Raw genomic sequence first — 15,508 nt, forward strand, 5'->3', positions numbered from 1 at the left:
GATGCGGCTGTACATGGTTGTGCGCTGGGGTTGCGTAAAACATCCGCACGCATATTGAGCTATTCTATGAATGCAGGTAGGGGTTTGATTTGGTAAAGAAAAATAGGCTGTTCAGTTTGCACTTTGCAAAGGAATTTTCCTTAGACCTTAGTGATTGTGCCGAAGATTCACTTTGCAAGGAATATCCAATCACCTGCCAGGAAAATCAAAAAACAGCATTTTTGCATTCATATGCTCATTTCAGATCCAGCCCTCAGATTTACAGCGACTGCACTTCCAGGTGCACTTTCAGTGCAATTTCAAGTCAACTTTGCACTTGTAGTTTGCACTTGTAGTGCAAAGTGGATTTGCCTTTCGTAAATAACCCCCATAGTGTGCTATCGGAGCATACTATGGGGTTGTGCATTACTCAACCCCCAGGACATAACCATGTACAGCGGCACCTTCCATTTTATCTTAATGGGCAGCTGTATGCAGCAGCTGTGGGAGCCAGGAGAGTGATCACACCAGACATCCCAAGTCTCCCACGAGTCGTGGAAGTCTCTCACATTTAGCTACAGGCTCACGGACAGCTGCAAGTGCCGGGCAATCTCCCGGCTGGGCCTGTCACTCAGCCACAGACAGAAGACAAAGCAGCCCGAGCGGCCGAATGGAGTACAGCCGCTCAGGTTGCTCTGTCTTTTGTCTGACAGGTGGATGTGATAAGGTCTGTGCAAGGTGGAGGACTATAACAAAGTCCCGCCTCCTAGATAGATAGAACATTGATCCAATGATACATTGAATCAGTGAGATGTGTATCATAGGAGGCGGGAATTTGTTACAGTTGCCGCCGGAATATTCAAATACGTTTCAGAGCTCTGTGTGATCAGGCTGCATTTCATGGGCACTGGTAAGGTTGTATTTCATGAGACAGGTGAGGCTTTATTTTATGGGCACTGGTATGACTGCATTTATTTGGCACTGGTATAGCTGCATTTAATTGGCATTGATCAGGTTGTATTTAATTGGCACTGGTAAGGCTGCATTTAATTGGCACTGGTAAGGTGGTACGAAGCGTCACCCCCCTGAAATGAGTTTGCCACCTCCCTGAAATTAGTTTTTGCAGGTTGGGATGTCTGGATTATGCAGACTCTGCACACTGTACGGCTGCATGCATGCATGAAGCCATATAGGTGACTGTTTACCAATGTGACCATCAGAATCTACCAGGCAGGAGGGGGATCCCTTTGTAATAGCGGTAACAGGATGTGCAGAATGGCAGAGAGAACCTGTGCTTTACCCATGCTGGTTGTGGTGGTTTACGTGTCTTTTTATGTGCCTATTGATTCAGTAATAACTTTGCCTGTACTTATGATAACAGTGATATGTCTATTATTTTTTAGGGGGAACAAACACTGCATTCTCTGGGGTTGATTTACTAAGGGCAAATCCACTTTGTACTACAAGTACACTGAAAGTGTACTTGGAAGTGCAGTCGCTGTAGATCTGAGGGGAAGATCTGAAGTGAGGGGAAGCCCTGCTGCTTTATCATCCAATCATGTGCAAGCTAAAATGCTGTTTTTTTCCCCTTGCATGTCCTCCCCAGATCTACAGCAACTGCAATTCCAAGTGCACGTGTAGTGCAAAGTGGATTTGCCTTTAGTAAATAACCCCCTCTGTGTTATATTTTATTCCCATAACTACTTTACTACTTTATTTATTTTAGAGAAGAAAAACTGTAAAAATAATTAGCAAAGTGTACTTTCATCCATTTTTGGCCAGTGATTGTTTAAATAATTAATATTAAGCTGGCCATAGGCATCGCAGAATAATCAAACTTGCACACACTATCACATTGGGGTTGATTTACTAAAGGCAAATAGACTGTGCGCTTTGCAAAGTACAATTGCACCAGAATTTACAGTAGTAAATGAGCAGAAGCTCTGCTAACTTCCATCACCAACTTTGATAGAATGGAAGAAAGAAGTGGATAGGATAAAGGAGGCTGAAAGATGGAGATATACAATACAAAATAGAAAGGAGGAACATATAGAAAAATTGATAAAATGGGAGCTTTTTGCATCAGAGATTACCTAAAGTGAAGCTTGATCTTTACTTTGAGGGGGGATGGAGGGGGACGTGGAGGGAATGGAGGAGAGGGATGGAGGAAGGGAAGAGGAGAGAGAAAAAACATTTTTTTTTCTTTTTTCTTCTATCTCTCTTTTTTTTTTTGTTTCTGTTTGGGGGAAGATACGATACATGTAAATAAGATGTTGTAAATTATATATTGTTTTAAACCGGGTTGTTTGTTATAAAAATTAATAAAAATTTGGATTATGAAAAAAAACTTCCATCATCCAATCATGTGTAAGCAAAATGCTGTTCTTTTTTTCTTGCACATGATTGGGTATTATTTGCAAAGTGAAGCCTTACCTCATTTACTAAGCTCTGGAGCAACTTCACTTGCAGAGTTCAGTCTATTTGCCTTCAGTAAATCAACCCCAAACTCTCCTGGGCTAGTTACTTTATATAACTTACTACTATAAAAACTTGTATACTTTAGATCAGGGGTGGCCAACCCACGGCTCTCGAGCCGCATGCGGCTCTTTGAACGGTTTCCTGCGGCTCTTGCGTTCGGGCTGGTTCATTGCGGCCCTTGTGTTCGGACTGGGCCGATGGTTCAGTGGGCTGGTTTAGTGACAGGCAGCCCGAGTCTCTGCACTCCTCCGCTCCTCCCACACATCAACAGCCAATCAGCATGTAGTGTCCCCAGCCCGCCACATTTGAATACATAGGCGCTGGAGTGAGGCTGAAGGGGGCAGAGGAAGGAGACACACGCTGTATCTGAAGCCGATGAGATACAAAAAGGTATGACCACAAGTGTGCAGGTTACTGATCTGTCCTCCCTTCTCCCTCTGTCTTGCTCTGTACTTTTTTTTTTTTTTTTTAATAACTGTTTCACCTGAAGACTGATAAGATCTGCTCAGCACATTCTCGGTCTGTTGATAGTGTGACACACGGCTGGCTGTTAACCATTTCAGCTTCTTTTCACTTATTTATCCAGAGCTCTGTGTGTGCTGCATGCTTTCTGTGATGTTTTTTGGAAGAATTTACTGCTAGTTCAGGCTAGAAGACCCATTAACTATTTATTGTTATCCTGACCAGTTCACTGTTTGTAAGACAATTTGTATTTTGGAAATTAGATGAGCTGCTGTCTTCTGTCACATGGATGTACTTTCAAAGGAAGATTACTGACTTGATGAAAATGACTGGCCTGTGGTCTTTGTAGTGTTAAAACAGTGTGTGACATTTACAATAAATCCAGCTGAGCAAAAGTATGTGTGTATGAGGAAGGGATGGGGTGATGTTCATGTGTGCCCATGCGTATGATGTGGCTCTTTGCGGTAACTCGGTAAAAAATGTGGCTCTTGGTCTTCGTCTGGTTGGCCACCCCTGCTTTAGATGTATTCTATATTACATGTATTCAGATGAGGACCCTAGTCTATAGCAATGGATGAAGGACCGATAGCCAAGTGTAGACATTCCTAGCCCCTTAACTAAAGGTAGCAATCTGACATTTGATTGTTTTCTGAGGCCACCCATACTGAGCTGGCAGCATTATAGACATACAGTGGTGTGAAAAAGTGTTTGCCCCCTTCCTCATTTCCTGTTCCTTTGCATGTTTGTCACACTTAAGTGTTTCGGAACATCAAACCAATTTAAACAATAGTCAAGGACAACACAAGTAAACACAAAATGCAATTTGTAAATGAAGGTGTTTATTATTAAAGGTGAAAAAAAATCCAAACCATCATGGCCCTGTGTGAAAAAGTGATTGCCCCCTAAACCTAATAACTGGTTGGGCCACCCTTAGCAGCAACAACTGCAACCAAGCGTTTGCGATAACGTGCAATGAGGCTTTTACAGCGTCCTGGAGGAATTTTGGCCCACTCATCTTTGCAGAATTGTCCTAATTCAGTTACATTAGAGGGTTTTCGAGCATGAACGGCCTTTTTAAGGTCATACCACAACATCTCAATAGGATTCAGGTCAGGACTTTGGCTAGGCCACTCCAAAGTCTTCATTTTGTTTTTCTTCAGCCATTCGGTGGTGGACTTGCTGGTGTGTTTAGGATCATTGTCCTGCTGCAGAACCCAAGTTCGTTTCAGCTTGAGTACACGAACAGATGGTCGGACATTCTCCTTCAGGATCTCTTGGTAGACAGCAGAATTCATAGTTCCTTTTATCACGGCAAGTCTTCCAGGTCCTGAAGCAGCAAAACAGCCCCAGACCATCACACTACCACCACCATATTTTACTGTTGGTATAATGTTCTTTTTATGAAATGCAGTGTTCCTTCTACGCCAGATATACTTGGACACACACCTTCCAAAGAGTTCCACTTTTGTCTCATCGGTCCACAGAATGTTGTCCCAAAAGTCTTGGGGATCATCAAGATGTGTTGTGGAGAAATTGAGACGAGCTTTGATGTTCTTTTTGCTCAGCAGTGGTTTTCTCCTTGGAACTCTGCCATGCAGGCCATTTTTGCCCAGTCTTTTCCTGATGGTGGAGGCATGAACGCTGACCTTAACTGAGGCAAGTGAGGCCTGCAGTTCCTTGGACGTTGTTGTGGGGTCTTTTGTGACCTCTTGGATGAGTCGTCGCTGCGCTCTTGGGGTAATTTTGGGCGGCCGGCCACTCCTGGGAAGGTTCGCCACTGTTCCATGTCTTCGCCATTTGTGGATAATGGCTCTCACTCTGGTTCGCTGGATTCCCAAAGCTTTGGAAATGGCTTTATAACCCTTTCCAGACTGATAGATCTCAATTACTTTTTTTCTCAATTGTTCCTGAATTTCTTTGGGTCTCGGCATGATGTTTAGCTTTTAAGGATCTTCTGGTGGACCTTACTGTGTCAAGCAGCTCCTATTTAAGTGATACCTTGATTGTGAACAGGTGTGGCAATAATCAGGCCTGGGTGTGGCTATAGAAATTGAACTCAGGTGTGGACAACTACAGTTATAGTATGTTTTAACAAGGGGGGCAATCACTTTTTCACACAGGGCCATGATGGTTTGGATTTTTTTCACCTTTAATAATAAACACCTTCATTTACAAATTGCATTTTGTGTTTACTTGTGTTGTCCTTGACTATTGTTTAAATTGGTTTGATGTTCCGAAACACTTAAGTGTGACAAACATGCAAAGGAACAGGAAATGAGGAAGGGGGCAAACACTTTTTCACACCACTGTATACAGTTATTGGTTAATGTCTTTGGGCACCTTTAGTATAAAGTACAAATTATATTCTGCTACTACTTGTCTAATTCATTGCAACATTAAAATAATGTTCTGAGACATGGTCAAATTATTTAAAAATGAAACATATGTATTACATTTTCTGTATGCTATAAACAAGTGCAAACGGAACAAATGTAAATAATAAAACATTTGCATACTACAGTGAAAAAATTAGAACAATTATCTAGCAAAACTAGCCAAGGTGAGAAGGGGAAGAAAGGGCTAATTAGGGAATAATTTGGGTTAATAAGGAGATACTTAGGGTCTTATTTTTTAAAAACTCTTTTCACTTTGCAAGTTTGCTGTAGCTTCCGTTAGGATCAGCTCACACTAACAGGGCTGTAGCAGTGTAAAACTGGCCATAGATGGAATGAAATTGGGCTGGGTTAGCTGAATTTTGATCTATGTATGGCCATCCCACGATCGACTTTTGTATAGCGTGAATGTTGGGAATTTTATGTCAGTCAGTGGCTGCAGCTGCTGGTCAGTGTATTCTGACAGCGGAATGATCCTGCTATCAGAATGCAATGGGGGTTATTTACTAAAGGAAAATCCACTTTGCACTGAAAGTGCACTTGGAAGTAAAGTCGCTGTAGATCCGAGGGGGACATGCAAGGAAAAAAAAAACAGCATTTTAGTTGGCACGTGATTGGATGATAAAATCAGCAGAGCTTCCCCTCATTTCAGATCTACCCCTTAGATTTAGAGCGACTGCACTTCCAAGTGCACTTGCAGTGCAAAGTGGATTTTACTTTTGTAAATAACCCCCAATGTCTCTGCAGGGAGGATTCCTCCATTCACCTTAATTGTGTGGCTCGGGGAATCTGTTTCTTTTTTTTTCATTCAGCCAGCAGCCTGAATAATTTATAGCCAGCTTAAAGAGGTAATAAACCCTATTTTTTTCAATTAAAATAACAAACATGCCTATACTTACATACTCTGTGCAATGCTTTTGCACAGAGTAGCCACGTTCCTCTTCTTCTAGGGGTCCCCTGCCGGCACTCCAGGCCCCTCTTCTTTGGCAGGTGCCCCCACAGAAAGCCGCTTTGCCTGGGAGCCCCCATGCCTGCACGGTCCCAAGTCCCTGTTGACACAGACAGTCAGACTCGGCAATGCCCCCCATTACCATGTTACAGCTTTTGATTGATATGAGCGGAGGCCAATGGTTCCCGCTGCTATCAATCAGTTCAATGAGGAGGGAGACAGCGGCAGAAGCCGCTGCGCTCGTGCAGGTCACTGGATCAGATTTGGCTCAGATAAGAAAGTTGGTTGGTTGGGGGGGGGGGGGGGGAATTATTAAGGTGAAAAACCTTAAGGCTTTAGAACCATCTTGACTCAATGATCACTATGACTAAATGGTTAGTGCTCATTTAATCAGTAGCCATAGTTATTGGCTCTTGCATGCGTAATGGAACCTCAGTCTGTTAAAGGGATTGTAAACCCTCGTGTTTTTTCACCTTAATGCATCCTATGCATTAAGATGAAAAAACACCTGGCAGTCACTGGCGCCCCAGCCCCCCCCCCATTTTATTTACCTGAGCCCCTTCATTTCCTTGGGAGGGATGCGCTATCCCTCTCTCTGCAGGGTCCTGGCTCTTGATTTGATAGATTTATAGCAGTGCAGCCATTGGCTTCCGCTGCTGTCAATCAAATCCCCCTTGGGAGAGCGCTTCTTCTAGGGGGTTATCTGATGCAGGGAGGAACCACGAGAGCCGCCGGGGGACCCCAGAAGAGGATGGGCCACTCTGTGCAAAACAAGCTGCACAATGGAGGTAAGTATGATATGTTTGTTATTTAACAAAAATAAAAAACAATCCTTTACAATCACTTTATGCTGAGAAAAAAGAATATCTTTTATGAACATACTAGAGTCTTAAGTGAACTCGTTCATGGCTTTTTTATAAAAGTTGATGGTTTCAATTTCTAGCATATACCAAAACCAGATATATTCGTGTATGCTAATGCAAAACCTTCTTTTTAAATGTAGCACCGTCTACTGTGCTACTAGATTAATGCAGGCAAATTGAAGTATGACTCATGGTTAGTTTGTGAGTTGGAAATTGGACCCAGGTTACTGCAGGTCAGACTGGATGGCTTTATAGAGGCAGGTCTCTGTTATCTCCCTCTGAATATGGAAGTTTGGAGAAACTTATAGAAGTTAGTGGGCGGAAGCCAGGAGGGCTGATCTGCATAATTGGGGGAGCTTGGCCAATCCCCAGGCAGAATATGCTGGCAGGGTGGCTAAGTCAGCCTTAAATATGGTGGAGCCATGCTAGCAGGGCAGTTTAGTGGTAGATGGAGTGCAGAGGAGACTGGTGGTTGCCTAGGAGGGGACCCCTGAGTCTGGAGGGGGAGCTCAGGCTGGCTTGGGAAGATATTATCATCATCTCAGTTTGAGGAGGGATCTTGCCCATGCAACAGCAGGGAGCAAAGAGGATAGGATGAGTACATCAGCACACCCAGGGATTCACAAGGGGAGAGACTGCCACATGTAGCAAGCTTCCATTAGGGCAGATCTTTGGAGCGGTCAGGTGGGCTGGTAAACAAGCAGCCAGGTGGGCTGGTAGAGTTCCTAGCCCTCAAGGGGCTTTTGATCACCAAAGACTGTCAGTGTCGAGGAAGGAGGACAGTTCAGTATCTTCTACGCAGGAAGGAAGTTGTCCCCGTTTATTCCCTCATCAACAACACAGTCAGTTGAGCGATTTTCTTTCCTTCCACACATGGTTGCAGGAAAAATAATCAAATAATCTATGGGCTGCCTTAACTAATCTCTTTCTGAGCATTCCCTAAAGCCTTTTGTAAAAGATTTCTATACAATTTTATTTTTATGTTATCTTGCATAGTGTTATCTTGTATTGTGTAACATTATTGACTTCAAGGACTCAACAATTTAGGACCTGGATGCCCTGAAGAGAGTGTGAAGATGCAACACCTTCATGCCCACACTTCTCTACCAACTTCACAGCCTTTGGGGCTATCTGTGGACCTCTGTTAACCTCTGTGATAAATGGAGTCTACTGCAGATGTCAGTTCAGATTTGCACATCAACAGGGCCGGACTGGGAATAAAAATCAGCCCTGGAAAAAAATTCATACCAGCCCCACAGCATTATTATACCAACCCAACAGCATAACGTCATTATTTTCTTGTTCATGAAAGGGAAAACCATACATTTTAAAGCACATTTGATGAAGAGTGTATTATATATAGATTTGAAATTACATAGGGCTTAATATATATATATATATATATATATATATATATATATATATATATATATATATATATATATATTCAAATTCCAGTTAAGAGTGGCAAGTGATTAATCATCAAGGGGGACCCCAGGAACTCGGAACGTGGAGGGGGGCCACCTTCTGCAGAAAGAATACACTAAGGTAAGGGGGGTGGGTTACTAATATACGGAGGAAACCCTTTATATCAGTGCCCCTTACATTATCGTATTCACTCCCCCCTTACATCAGTCTCTTCCCCCCCCCCCCCCCAACTGGCCTGGCGGTGCTGTCACTGACCTCCTCTCAGGTGCACTGTGCAGGGCTCAGTCAGTCGGCTCCAGCTTGGTGGCTCTGGTTTTATCCTATAGTCTCCTGTCCACAGTCCACACAAGTCTGACTTCTCCCATGACCCCCATCCCGGTGGTGCTCCCACTCTTGACTCCTCTCCAGACTCCCTCAGAGACTGCAAACATGATACAGCAGATGGTCAGAGACTGCAGACTTGATGCAAGAGCTCAATGCAACCTTACCAGTGCCCATCAAATGCAGCCTCACTGTCCTCATCAATGCAGCCTCACTGTGCCCACTAATGCAGCCTCACTGTGCCCACCAATGCAACCTCACTGTGCCCACCAATGCAGCTTCACTATGCCCACCAATGCAGCCTCACTGTGCCCACCAATGCAGCCTCACTGTGCCCATCAAATGCAGCTTTACTGTGCCCATCAAATGCAGCTTTACTGTGCCGTGAATGCAGTCTCACTGTGCCCATCATTGCAGCCCCTCCTGTGCCCCATGCCCCATTCTGCAGTCCCTGTCTGTGGGAAGGTGTGTTGTTGATGCTCGGTACGGTACCTTGTATGCCAGCAGGATATCCATGATGGCCAGCAGCAGGCAGGGTCTTTTCTCCTTTTGGTTGGGGACGGTGCTCCTTCCAGAGGATCTGTTTGCTGTGAGATGGAGTGGCCCCTGGCCACCTGCACCTTCAGCCGTCCTCATTTTCTGGCCCCAGTCAGCCTGTCCTTTGGTCCTGGGGAAGTGGAGAACACTGGGTGGGAGCTAGAGAGAAGGGGGGAGCAGAGAGTACTGGTGGGGTTGGAGAAGAGATGGGTGGGGGCAAAGAACAGGGGGAGTGGAGATCACAGGGGTGGTGAAGAGCACTGGGGGGACAGAAAAACAGGGATGGAGAGCATGGGGGCTGGAGAGCACTGGGGGGGGGGGGGTACAAAGAGCAGGGGGGAGTGGAGAGCAATGGGGGGGAGCTTGAGAGCACCAGTGGGGGGCAGAAAGAACAGGGGTGGAAAGCATGGGGGACTGGAGAGCACTATGGGGGTGGCGAGCACTGGTAGGGGCAAAATGCAGGGAGAGTGGAGAGTACAGGGGTGGGGAGTGGAGAGTGCTGGGGGGAGGCAAAAAGAACAGGGTTGCAGAGCACGGGGGGGGGGGTAGAGAGCACTGGGGGGGGGGTGGAGAGCACCAGGGGGGCAGAAAGAACAGGGGGGAGAGAACAGGGGGGAGAGCACTGAGGGGAGTGGAGAGCACTGGGGGGGGGGACTGGGGGGGAGAACAGGGGGGGAAGAACAGGGGGGAAAGCACTGGGGGGGAGTGGAGAGAATTGGGGGGAGCACTGGAGGGAGTGGAGAGCACTGGGGGGAACTAACAGGGGGGAGAGCACTGAGAGTGGGGAGCACTGGAGGGAGTGGAGAGCACTGGGAGTGGGGAGCACTGGAGGGAGTGGAGAGCACTGGGGAGGGGGAAATAACAGGGGGGAGAGCACAGGGAGTGGGCAGCACTGGAGGGAGTGGAGAGTACTGGGAGTGGGGAGCACTGGAAGGAGTGGAGAGCACTGGGGGGGGGGAAAGAACAGGGGGGAGAGCACTGGGAGTGGGGAACACTGGAGGGAGTGGAGAGCACTGGGAGTGGGGAGCACTGGAGGGAGTGGAGAGCACTGGGGGGGGGGAAATAACAGGGGGGAGAGCACTGGGGGGGGAGAACAGGGGGGGAGAGCACTGGGGGGGAAGAACAGAGGGGTGAGCACTGGGGGGGGAAGAACAGAGGGGAGAGCACTGGGGGGGAGGGAGAAAGAACAGGGGGAGAGGAGAGAACAGGGGAGAGAGCACTGGGGGGAGTGGAGAGCACTGGGGGGGAAGAACTAGGGGGGAGGACAGGGGGGGAAAGAACAAGGGGGAGAGCACTGGGGGGGGGGAAGAACAGGGGGGAGAGCACTGGGGAGAGTGGAGAGCACTGGGGGGAAAGAATAGGGGGGAGAGCCCTGGGGGAGTGGAGAGCATTGGGGGGAGCACTGGAGGGACAGGGGGGGAAAGAACAGGGGGAGAGAACTGGGAGTGGGGAGCACTGGAGGAAGTGGAGAGCACTGGGGGGAAAGAACAGGGGGAGAGCACTGGATGAAGTGGAGAGCACTGGGGGGAAATAACAGGGGGGGGAGCACTGGGGGGGAAGAACAGGGGGGAGAGCACTGGGGGGAATAACAGGGGGGAGAGTACTGGGGGGTAGAGCAGGGGGGGAGCACTGGGGGTAGAGCACTGGGGGAGTGGAGAGCACGGGGGGAGAACAGGGGGGAGAGCACTGGGGGGGAGAACAGGGGGGGGAGAGCACTGGGGGGAGTGGAGAGCACTGGGGGGGGGAACAGGGGGAGAGAGCACTGGGGGTAGAACAGGGAGGAGAGGAGAGCACTGGGGGGGCAACAGGGGGGGGAACAGGGCGGGAGAGCACTGGGGGGAGAACAGGGCGGGAGAGCACTGGGGGGAGAACAGGGCGGGAGATCACTGGGGGGGAGAACAGGGGGGAGAGCATTGGGGGAGTGGAGAACACTGGGGGGGAACAGGGGGGGAGAACACTGGGGAGGAGAACAGGGTGGGAGAGCACTGGGGGGAGAACAGGGCGGGAGAGCACTGGGGGGAGAACAGGGCGGGAGAGCACTGGGGGGAGAACAGGGCGGGAGATCACTGGGGGGGAGAACAGGGAGGAGAGCATTGGGGGAGTGGAGAACACTGGGGGGCGGGGGGAGAGCACTGGGGGGAGTGGAGAGCACTGGGGGGAGAACAGACAGAGAGCACTGGGGGGGAACAGGGGGAAAGCACTGGGGGGGGGCAGGGGGAGAGCCCTGGGAGGTGGCTAGAGAAGGATGGGGAGAGCTGAAGAGCAGGGGGGTCAGAAAGAACAGGGGGGAGAGAACTGTGGGGGGGCAGGAGAGTATGGTGGTGGAGGAGAGCGGGGGGCAGAAGAATGTGGTGGTGGAGGAGAGCGGGGGGGGGGGGGCAAGGAGCACAAGGTGAACTGGGGACAGTAAAATAAGTTGGATAGGAGAATTGGCAGCCCCCCCCTCCCGTCGATCCTCCTATCCAGGCACTGTGGCACACAGGGCGGGCTGTATGGAGGGCGGCATCCCCTCCTATGGATCACACAGCGCTGGCTGTCTCTGTGTTCGGAGGCCGCTCTGTAACACAGCCCCGCCCCCCCAGACCGGCATGTGTGATAAGTGGAACATTGATTCTCTCTACTATCACACAAGCAGGTCTGGGGGGGCGGGGCTGTGTTACAGAGCAGCCGCCGATCACAGAGCCAGCCAGCTCTGTGTGATCCATAGGAGACAGCACTAATGCAGCTGCAACTAAAAGCAGCCCCAGGGCAGGCAGCCTACCGGGAAATCTCCCGGTATCCCGGTAGGCCAGTCCGGCCCTGCACATCAACTAAACTGCAGCTGTGCACATTTTTGGTGGATTTGTTTTAACATGTGGTATGTGCTTCCTTAAGGTTTGAACATAACAGAGATGAACTAAGCCACTAAGAGATGTAAGAGATGTACTTGGCCACTGACAGCTGTCAGAGTTAGTCGGGGAGTGCAAGCATCAAGATCTTATTCCGTGTACACACGACGGTTTTCCCGTCGGAATAAACTCTGAAGGTTTTTCAGACGGAGTTCTGAAAGAGTTCCTCTGAAACTGTCATACATACACATTATCACACCAAAGTGGGATTGTTAAGAACGTGGTGACGTACAGCTTGTACAACGGGACTAGAAAAAGGAAGTTCAATAGCCAATAGTTTCTGTCTCGTACTTGCTTCAGAGCATGCATCGTTTTTGGTCCATCGGAACATCATGCAGATGAGTGGTTTTCCCGATAGGAATTGATTCCATCGGAAATATTTAAAACATGTTCTATTTCTAGGTCAGTCAGAATTTTCATTAAAAAAAAGTCCGATGAGGCACACACACGATTGGAATATACGATGAAAAGCTTCCGTCTGACTTCTTCTGTCGGACATTTTGCTTGTGTGTACGCGGCATTAGATCTTCACACTTTGCAGGGCCAGTCAGATCTGCTACAAACAGGATAACTGTCCGCATTGTTCTAGGTTACAGCTCCAAAATGAAAATGGTAATTTTAGAACTGAACATATATGTCATGCATGGGTTCATGACCAGTTGCATTTTTTATGCTACAGAAACAATCTGTCAGGCAAGAAAATCAGCCATCTAGACATCAATATCCTGTCTTTTTCTGGAAAAAAAAATCTAAAAACAACCTTTTGCCTTTTGTGCAGAAATATGCAGGTGCATGGACAGCTTCACCGGTTGATTATAGAAACCCTGTCCTAAAAAAATATTAATCCTACCGTTGCTGATCTCCTTCTAAAAATGCTAGTTGTTTGGCAGTTATTCTGATCCCGTGCCCTCAATATATCCTAAGACACTAACCTGGAACAAGTATGGAGGTTAGGAGCCCAGACTGTAGTGACTCATAATGCTCAGGCCAGAAATGTCCAGACGTAGCATTTTTTTTTTATTCAAAAAAACGTTTATTGAGCATAGAAATTGGTGAAAACAAACATGTGAATACGGTGCAACATGCACCAAATAGAAGGAGAACACCTCTGACACTAGAAGGAGTGAGATAGCATACAAGGCATATATATAGCGGGGGGGGGGGGCAAAACCCCCCCCGGGATCCAGCTATCCCCCCCTCAAGGTGTAACCAAAGAGGGGTGCGGAGACCGGATCGGCGAAGCCGGGCAGGGCACACGATAATAAAGGATTAGTGACCAACCAGACTCAGCTCAGGGAAGCAGTCAAGGGCGGAATAGGTGACCCGCCATATTAAAATTCTAGTCCTGTGTCGTACATGTGGAGGAATTAGCCATCCATCTGTCCCATATTTTATTGAATTTAGTTGGGCAGCCCCTGTGCATATACAACACCCTCTTGTATGGAAGGGTGGCATTGACTGCCCCCGCCACTGTTGAACAGTGGGTGGGGACGACCCAATCCACCCCCAAGCAATTTTCATCCTGGCAAGGAACAGTGACTCTTGTAGAAAAATAATGAGATATTTTTCCTCTTCAGGCAGAGGAAGGATGCCCAGTAGGCATTGGCGAGGGCACAAAGTCAGTGGGGACCCCATTTGGTCGTGCAGGAATTTCACCACCTGGGACCAATAGTCCTGGAGTCTAGGGCAGGACCACAACAAGTGGTAGAACGTGCCCCGAGGGTCACCGCATTTGGGGCAGGACGAGTTATAATTCCGCTTGAATTTGGATAGACGGCCCTCTTACTCCCCAAACTGCTTTCGTGGCTGTGACGAGAGGGGTACACATCTACACATTTGGTGGACCTGCCCAGTGGTGAAACGCTTCTGGTCTGAGATCTTTTTAATTCTATCCACTTTGATTGATATCACAATAGATCCTGACCCGGCTTTGGCCCTCCTTAATTTTTATCCAAGTTTGTACACCAAGGCACAGATGCGTCTCGCTTTGCAGGTCACCACAGCAGCCAAACAAACAATAGCTAGAGCCTGGAAAACTCCCACCCTACGCCTGACTGAAACCAAAAACAGGATTACGCAGGCAATGATACATAGCAAAATTGAGGCTACCGTTCAAGACACTGTCCCCCGACACTCTAAAATTTGGCATCCTTGGGTTGAACACTATCTACCTCCACATTTCGATTACCATTTATTAGACCCATAATAACATCTTTCCTTGTTTTAGCGGTTAACAGCTAGTTTAAAGCTATTTAATGGGAGTCGACCGACCGAAATTCTCGCTTATCTACTTTTTTCTCCCCCCCCCCCTCTATTCTCTTCCCTTTCCCTTCCTCTCCTTCTTACCACCCCCTTTCTAGTCTTTCCACCTTTTCCTCTTTTTTTTCTTCTGCTTCTTTGACTTGTACTTTAATATCCACCCTCTTAATGTACTCAACTGTGATATTCGTTCACCCTGGAGGTGATTTTGGATAACACTAGTTAAGTTGCGAATGCTCTGTGGCTTTTTATATGCATAGAACTAGGTTTCTTACACTTTACTGACCTATAATGTCCTAGACCGTTTGCATGTTGCATATATATGCCCGTATGCTTTGGCCTCTAGGCTCGTGTATATTAGGTTTCACGCAACTGTAATTCATATTGTTACCTTGACAATCTTATTGTAACCTGTCATGTTTTGGAGTACATTTTGCTATTATCTTCCTGTATTATGTACAAGACGAAATGCTGTTGCCTATGTACTCTATGTCTTCTTTGTTAATAAAAACTTTTTGAACAGAATTTGGATAGACGGGCGGGGGTCGGGTAAGATCTGTGCAACATATACAAATGGGTAAGTCTGTCCGACAGTTTGGGGGACACTAGTTTGGAGGCAGCAAGTGCAGTCTGCCATTCCGTATCCTCCACGGCGGCCAAGTCCCCCTCCCACCTTAGCTTAAGCCGGTAGGCCTGAGCAGTGGTCGTCGGCGTGAGGAGCTGGTTATAAAAAAAGGAGATCAGCCCACTTGGGTCGTGGCCAACAATCACAGACCCAAGCGGCAGTCTTTCCAGTCTAGGGATGGGACCTGCAAACTGCGTGCGGAGAGCATGCCGTAATTGGAGGTATCTAAAGAGCATGTGGTTGGGGAGGTCAAACTCGACCTTGAGAGCCTGGAACTATCTGATCGCCCCACCATCAAGAACTTGGTAGAGGAACACTATGCCCGC

General features: G+C 47.8%; 1 protein-coding gene across 3 annotated transcripts in view; it reads left to right on the forward strand.

The window, feature by feature from the left end:
- MALRD1 (MAM and LDL receptor class A domain containing 1) overlaps positions 1 to 15,508 on the forward strand; it is a 696,170-nt gene that overhangs the window by 386,227 nt on the left and 294,435 nt on the right. The gene's annotated exons all lie outside the window — the stretch shown is intronic.

The sequence above is a fragment of the Lithobates pipiens genome, unplaced genomic scaffold, assembly GCF_037356315.1.
Source record: "Lithobates pipiens isolate NorthernLeopardFrog02 unplaced genomic scaffold, aLitPip1_a1.2 Scaffold_19, whole genome shotgun sequence".
In the NCBI taxonomy this organism is placed as follows: Eukaryota; Metazoa; Chordata; class Amphibia; order Anura; family Ranidae; genus Lithobates; species Lithobates pipiens.